Below are 8,977 nucleotides of genomic sequence, written 5' to 3' on the forward strand. Positions count from 1 at the left end.
TTGCTCTGATTGTCATTTAGAGTTACATTATAGGAGCATTCAGCAACAAGTCAAAATGTGCTCCAGAAAGGCAGAAAACAACACTTTGATAGTTTGATATAACTTGAGAACGAATGCAAAAAACAGTCCACTCTAAGAACAGGCCGCTTGGACACTTTCAGAACAGCTCTGTTAATGACTGACATCAGCTCTTTAAGAGATTGTCAAAAGAGACTCTGAAAACAAAACGTTGATAACTTTTGAGCAAAAGGCTGCACACACGCAATTCAAGTTGCTCTGATTGTCATTTAGAGTTACATTATAGGAGCATTCAACAACAAGTCAAAATGTGCTCGAGAAAGGCAGAAAACAACACTTTGATATAACTTGAGAACGAATGCAAAAAACAGTCCACTCTCAGAACAGGCTGCTTGGACACTTTCAGAACAGCTCTGTTAATGACTGAAATCAGCTCTCGAAGAGATTGTCAAAAGAGACTCCGAAAACGAAACGTTGATCACTTTTGAGCAAAAGGCTGCACACATGCAATTCAAGTTGCTCTGATTGTCATTTAGAGTTACATTATAGGAGCATTCAGCAACAAGTCAAAATGTGCTCCAGAAAAGCAGAAAACAACACTGATAGAACTTGAGAACGAATGCAAAAAACTGTCCACTCTCAGAACAGGCCGCTTGGACACTTTCAGAACAGCTCTGTTAATGACTGAAAACAGCTCTCGAAGAGATTGTCAAAAGAGACTCTGAAAACGAAACGTTGATCACTTTTGAGCAAAAGGCTGCACACACGCAATTCAAGTTGCTCTGATTGTCATTTAGAGTTACATTATAGGAGCATTCAACAACAAGTCAAAATGTGCTCCAGAAAAGCAGAAAAAAACACTGATAGAACTTGAGAACGAATGCAAAAAACAGTCCACTCTCAGAACAGGCTGCTTGGACACTTTCAGAACAGCTCTCTTAATGACTGAAATCAGCTCTTTAAGAGATTGTCAAAAGAGACTCTGAAAACGAAACATTGATAACTTTTGAGCAAAAGGCTGCACACACGCAATTCAAGTTGCTCTGATTGTCAGTTAGAGTTACATTATAGGAGCATTCAACAACAAGTCAAAATGTGCTCGAGAAAGGCAGAAAACAACACTTTGATATAACTTGAGAACGAATGCAAAAAACAGTCCACTCTCAGAACAGGCTGCTTGGACACTTTCAGAACAGCTCTGTTAATGACTGAAATCAGCTCTTTAAGAGATTGTCAAAAGAGACTCTGAAAACGAAACGTTGATCACTTTTGAGCAAAAGGCTGCACACACGCAATTCAAGTTGCTCTGATTGTCATTTAGAGTTACATTATAGGAGCATTCAACAACAAGTCAAAATGTGCTCGAGAAAGGCAGAAAACAACACTTTGATATAACTTGAGAACGAATGCAAAAAACAGTCCACTCTAAGAACAGGCCGCTTGGACACTTTCAGAACAGCTCTGTTAATGACTGAAAACAGCTCTCGAAGAGATTGTCAAAAGAGACTCCGAAAACGAAACGTTGATCACTTTTGAGCAAAAGGCTGCACACACGTAATTCAACATACTCTGATTGTCATTTAGAGTTACATTATAGGAGCATTCAACAACAAGTCAAAATGTGCTCCAGAAAGGCAGAAAACAACACTTTGATAGTTTGATATAACTTGAGAAAGAATGCAAAAAACAGTCCACTCTAAGAACAGGCCGCTTGGACACTTTCAGAACAGCTCTGTTAATGACTGAAAACAGCTCTCGAAGAGATTGTCAAAAGAGACTCTGAAAACGAAACGTTGATCACTTTTGAGCAAAAGGCTGCACACACGCAATTCAAGTTGCTCTGATTGTCATTTAGAGTTACATTATAGGAGCATTCAACAACAAGTCAAAATGTGCTCGAGAAAGGCAGAAAACAACACTTTGATATAACTTGAGAACGAATGCAAAAAACAGTCCACTCTCAGAACAGGCTGCTTGGACACTTTCAGAACAGCTCTGTTAATGACTGAAATCAGCTCTTTAAGAGATTGTCAAAAGAGACTCTGAAAACGAAACATTGATAACTTTTGAGCAAAAGGCTGCACACACGTAATTCAAGTTGCTCTGATTGTCATTTAGAGTTACATTATAGGAGCATTCAGCAACAAGTCAAAATGTGCTCCAGAAAAGCAGAAAACAACACTTTGATAGTTTGATATAACTTGAGAACGAATGCAAAAAACAGTCCACTCTAAGAACAGGCCGCTTGGACACTTTCAGAACAGCTCTGTTAAATGACTGAAAACAGCTCTCGAAGAGATTGTCAAAAGAGACTCCGAAAACGAAACGTTGATCACTTTTGAGCAAAAGGCTGCACACACGCAATTCAAGTTGCTCTGATTGTCATTTAGAGTTACATTATAGGAGCATTCAGCAACAAGTCAAAATGTGCTCCAGAAAAGCAGAAAACAACACTGATAGAACTTGAGAACGAATGCAAAAAACTGTCCACTCTCAGAACAGGCCGCTAGGACACTTTCAGAACAGCTCTGTTAATGACTGAAATCAGCTCTTTAAGAGATTGTCAAAAGAGACTCTGAAAACGAAACATTGATAACTTTTGAGCAAAAGGCTGCACACACGTAATTCAACATACTCTGATTGTCATTTAGAGTTACATTATAGGAGCATTCAACAACAAGTCAAAATGTGCTCCAGAAAAGCAGAAAACAACACTGATAGAACTTGAGAACGAATGCAAAAAACAGTCCACTCTCAGAACAGGCTGCTTGGACACTTTCAGAACAGCTCTGTTAATGACTGAAATCAGCTCTTTAAGAGATTGTCAAAAGAGACTCTGAAAACGAAACATTGATAACTTTTGAGCAAAAGGCTGCACACACGTAATTCAACATACTCTGATTGTCATTTAGAGTTACATTATAGGAGCATTCAACAACAAGTCAAAATGTGCTCGAGAAAGGCAGAAAACAACACTTTGATATAACTTGAGAACGAATGCAAAAAACAGTCCACTCTCAGAACAGGCTGCTTGGACACTTTCAGAACAGCTCTGTTAATGACTGAAATCAGCTCTTTAAGAGATTGTCAAAAGAGACTCTGAAAACGAAACATTGATAACTTTTGAGCAAAAGGCTGCACACACGTAATTCAACATACTCTGATTGTCATTTAGAGTTACATTATAGGAGCATTCAACAACAAGTCAAAATGTGCTCCAGAAAGGCAGAAAACAACACTTTGATAGTTTTATATAACTTGAGAACGAATGCAAAAAACAGTCCACTCTAAGAACAGGCCGCTTGGACACTTTCAGAACAGCTCTGTTAATGACTGAAAACAGCTCTCGAAGAGATTGTCAAAAGAGACTCCGAAAACGAAACGTTGATCACTTTTGAGCAAAAGGCTGCACACACGCAATTCAAGTTGCTCTGATTGTCATTTAGAGTTACATTATAGGAGCATTCAGCAACAAGTCAAAATGTGCTCCAGAAAAGCAGAAAACAACACTGATAGAACTTGAGAACGAATGCAAAAAACAGTCCACTCTCAGAACAGGCCGCTAGGACACTTTCAGAACAGCTCTGTTAATGACTGAAAACAGCTCTCGAAGAGATTGTCAAAAGAGACTCTGAAAACGAAACATTGATCACTTTTGAGCAAAAGGCTGCACACACGCAATTTAAGTTGCTCAGATTGTCATTTAGAGTTACATTATAAAAGCATTCAACAACAAGTCAAAATGTGCTCGAGAAAGGCAGAAAACAACACTTTGATAGTTTGATATAACTTGAGAACGAATGCAAAAACCAGTCCACTCTAAGAACAGGCCGCTTGGACACTTTCAGAACAGCTCTGTTAATGACTGAAAACAGCTCTCGAAGAGATTGTCAAAAGAGACTCCGAAAACGAAACGTTGATCACTTTTGAGCAAAAGGCTGCACACACGCAATTCAAGTTGCTCTGATTGTCATTTAGAGTTACATTATAGGAGCATTCAGCAACAAGTCAAAATGTGCTCCAGAAAAGCAGAAAACAACACTGATAGAACTTGAGAACGAATGCAAAAAACTGTCCACTCTCAGAACAGGCCGCTTGGACACTTTCAGAACAGCTCTGTTAATGACTGAAAACAGCTCTCGAAGAGATTGTCAAAAGAGACTCTGAAAACGAAACGTTGATCACTTTTGAGCAAAAGGCTGCACACACGCAATTCAAGTTGCTCTGATTGTCATTTAGAGTTACATTATAGGAGCATTCAACAACAAGTCAAAATGTGCTCGAGAAAGGCAGAAAACAACACTGATAGAACTTGAGAACGAATGCAAAAAACAGTCCACTCTCAGAACAGGCTGCTTGGACACTTTCAGAACAGCTCTGTTAATGACTGAAATCAGCTCTTTAAGAGATTGTCAAAAGAGACTCTGAAAACGAAACGTTGATCACTTTTGAGCAAAAGGCTGCACACACGCAATTCAAGTTGCTCTGATTGTCATTTAGAGTTACATTATAGGAGCATTCAACAACAAATCAAAATGTGCTCGAGAAAGGCAGAAAACAACACTTTGATATAACTTGAGAACGAATGCAAAAAACAGTCCACTCTAAGAACAGGCCGCTTGGACACTTTCAGAACAGCTCTGTTAATGACTGAAAACAGCTCTCGAAGAGATTGTCAAAAGAGACTCCGAAAACGAAACGTTGATCACTTTTGAGCAAAAGGCTGCACACACGTAATTCAACATACTCTGATTGTCATTTAGAGTTACATTATAGGAGCATTCAACAACAAGTCAAAATGTGCTCCAGAAAGGCAGAAAACAACACTTTGATAGTTTGATATAACTTGAGAAAGAATGCAAAAAACAGTCCACTCTAAGAACAGGCCGCTTGGACACTTTCAGAACAGCTCTGTTAATGACTGAAAACAGCTCTCGAAGAGATTGTCAAAAGAGACTCTGAAAACGAAACGTTGATCACTTTTGAGCAAAAGGCTGCACACACGCAATTCAAGTTGCTCTGATTGTCATTTAGAGTTACATTATAGGAGCATTCAACAACAAGTCAAAATGTGCTCGAGAAAGGCAGAAAACAACACTTTGATATAACTTGAGAACGAATGCAAAAAACAGTCCACTCTCAGAACAGGCTGCTTGGACACTTTCAGAACAGCTCTGTTAATGACTGAAATCAGCTCTTTAAGAGATTGTCAAAGGAGACTCTGAAAACGAAACATTGATAACTTTTGAGCAAAAGGCTGCACACACGTAATTCAAGTTGCTCTGATTGTCATTTAGAGTTACATTATAGGAGCATTCAGCAACAAGTCAAAATGTGCTCCAGAAAGGCAGAAAACAACACTTTGATAGTTTGATATAACTTGAGAACGAATGCAAAAAACAGTCCACTCTAAGAACAGGCCGCTTGGACACTTTCAGAACAGCTCTGTTAATGACTGAAATCAGCTCTTTAAGAGATTGTCAAAAGAGACTCTGAAAACAAAACGTTGATAACTTTTGAGCAAAAGGCTGCACACACGCAATTCAAGTTGCTCTGATTGTCATTTAGAGTTACATTATAGGAGCATTCAACAACAAGTCAAAATGTGCTCGAGAAAGGCAGAAAACAACACTTTGATATAACTTGAGAACGAATGCAAAAAACAGTCCACTCTCAGAACAGGCTGCTTGGACACTTTCAGAACAGCTCTGTTAATGACTGAAATCAGCTCTTTAAGAGATTGTCAAAAGAGACTCTGAAAACGAAACGTTGATCACTTTTCAGCAAAAGGCTGCACACACGCAATTCAAGTTGCTCTGATTGTCATTTAGAGTTACATTATAGGAGCATTCAACAACAAGTCAAAATGTGCTCGAGAAAGGCAGAAAACAACACTGATAGAACTTGAGAACGAATGCAAAAAACAGTCCACTCTCAGAACAGGCTGCTTGGACACTTTCAGAACAGCTCTGTTAATGACTGAAATCAGCTCTTTAAGAGATTGTCAAAAGAGACTCTGAAAACGAAACGTTGATCACTTTTGAGCAAAAGGCTGCACACACGCAATTCAAGTTGCTCTGATTGTCATTTAGAGTTACATTATAGGAGCATTCAACAACAAATCAAAATGTGCTCGAGAAAGGCAGAAAACAACACTTTGATATAACTTGAGAACGAATGCAAAAAACAGTCCACTCTAAGAACAGGCCGCTTGGACACTTTCAGAACAGCTCTGTTAATGACTGAAAACAGCTCTCGAAGAGATTGTCAAAAGAGACTCCGAAAACGAAACGTTGATCACTTTTGAGCAAAAGGCTGCACACACGTAATTCAACATACTCTGATTGTCATTTAGAGTTACATTATAGGAGCATTCAACAACAAGTCAAAATGTGCTCCAGAAAGGCAGAAAACAACACTTTGATAGTTTGATATAACTTGAGAAAGAATGCAAAAAACAGTCCACTCTAAGAACAGGCCGCTTGGACACTTTCAGAACAGCTCTGTTAATGACTGAAAACAGCTCTCGAAGAGATTGTCAAAAGAGACTCTGAAAACGAAACGTTGATCACTTTTGAGCAAAAGGCTGCACACACGTAATTCAACATACTCTGATTGTCATTTAGAGTTACATTATAGGAGCATTCAACAACAAGTCAAAATGTGCTCGAGAAAGGCAGAAAACAACACTTTGATATAACTTGAGAACGAATGCAAAAAACAGTCCACTCTCAGAACAGGCTGCTTGGACACTTTCAGAACAGCTCTGTTAATGACTGAAATCAGCTCTTTAAGAGATTGTCAAAGGAGACTCTGAAAACGAAACATTGATAACTTTTGAGCAAAAGGCTGCACACACGTAATTCAAGTTGCTCTGATTGTCATTTAGAGTTACATTATAGGAGCATTCAGCAACAAGTCAAAATGTGCTCCAGAAAGGCAGAAAACAACACTTTGATAGTTTGATATAACTTGAGAACGAATGCAAAAAACAGTCCACTCTAAGAACAGGCCGCTTGGACACTTTCAGAACAGCTCTGTTAATGACTGAAATCAGCTCTTTAAGAGATTGTCAAAAGAGACTCTGAAAACAAAACGTTGATAACTTTTGAGCAAAAGGCTGCACACACGCAATTCAAGTTGCTCTGATTGTCATTTAGAGTTACATTATAGGAGCATTCAACAACAAGTCAAAATGTGCTCGAGAAAGGCAGAAAACAACACTTTGATAGTTTGATATAACTTGAGAACGAATGCAAAAAACAGTCCACTCTCAGAACAGGCTGCTTGGACACTTTCAGAACAGCTCTGTTAATGACTGAAATCAGCTCTTTAAGAGATTGTCAAAAGAGACTCTGAAAACGAAACGTTGATCACTTTTCAGCAAAAGGCTGCACACACGCAATTCAAGTTGCTCTGATTGTCATTTAGAGTTACATTATAGGAGCATTCAACAACAAGTCAAAATGTGCTCGAGAAAGGCAGAAAACAACACTTTGATAGTTTGATATAACTTGAGAACGAATGCAAAAACCAGTCCACTCTAAGAACAGGCCGCTTGGACACTTTCAGAACAGCTCTGTTAATGACTGAAAACAGCTCTCGAAGAGATTGTCAAAAGAGACTCCGAAAACGAAACGTTGATCACTTTTGAGCAAAAGGCTGCACACACGCAATTCAAGTTGCTCTGATTGTCATTTAGAGTTACATTATAGGAGCATTCAGCAACAAGTCAAAATGTGCTCCAGAAAAGCAGAAAACAACACTGATAGAACTTGAGAACGAATGCAAAAAACTGTCCACTCTCAGAACAGGCCGCTTGGACACTTTCAGAACAGCTCTGTTAATGACTGAAAACAGCTCTCGAAGAGATTGTCAAAAGAGACTCTGAAAACGAAACGTTGATCACTTTTGAGCAAAAGGCTGCACACACGCAATTCAAGTTGCTCTGATTGTCATTTAGAGTTACATTATAGGAGCATTCAACAACAAGTCAAAATGTGCTCCAGAAAAGCAGAAAAAAACACTGATAGAACTTGAGAACGAATGCAAAAAACAGTCCACTCTCAGAACAGGCTGCTTGGACACTTTCAGAACAGCTCTCTTAATGACTGAAATCAGCTCTTTAAGAGATTGTCAAAAGAGACTCTGAAAACGAAACATTGATAACTTTTGAGCAAAAGGCTGCACACACGTAATTCAACATACTCTGATTGTCAGTTAGAGTTACATTATAGGAGCATTCAACAACAAGTCAAAATGTGCTTGAGAAAGGCAGAAAACAACACTTTGATATAACTTGAGAACGAATGCAAAAAACAGTCCACTCTCAGAACAGGCTGCTTGGACACTTTCAGAACAGCTCTGTTAATGACTGAAATCAGCTCTTTAAGAGATTGTCAAAAAAGACTCTGAAAACGAAACGTTGATCACTTTTGAGCAAAAGGCTGCACACACGCAATTCAAGTTGCTCTGATTGTCATTTAGAGTTACATTATAGGAGCATTCAACAACAAGTCAAAATGTGCTCGAGAAAGGCAGAAAACAACACTTTGATATAACTTGAGAACGAATGCAAAAAACAGTCCACTCTAAGAACAGGCCGCTTGGACACTTTCAGAACAGCTCTGTTAATGACTGAAAACAGCTCTCGAAGAGATTGTCAAAAGAGACTCCGAAAACGAAACATTGATCACTTTTGAGCAAAAGGCTGCACACACGTAATTCAACATACTCTGATTGTCATTTAGAGTTACATTATAGGAGCATTCAACAACAAGTCAAAATGTGCTCCAGAAAGGCAGAAAACAACACTTTGATAGTTTGATATAACTTGAGAAAGAATGCAAAAAACAGTCCACTCTAAGAACAGGCCGCTTGGACACTTTCAGAACAGCTCTGTTAATGACTGAAAACAGCTCTCGAAGAGATTGTCAAAAGAGACTCTGAAAACGAAACG

Source organism: Nansenia antarctica (genome assembly GCF_963989245.1).
Source record: "Nansenia antarctica genome assembly, chromosome: 13".
In the NCBI taxonomy this organism is placed as follows: Eukaryota; Metazoa; Chordata; class Actinopteri; order Argentiniformes; family Microstomatidae; genus Nansenia; species Nansenia antarctica.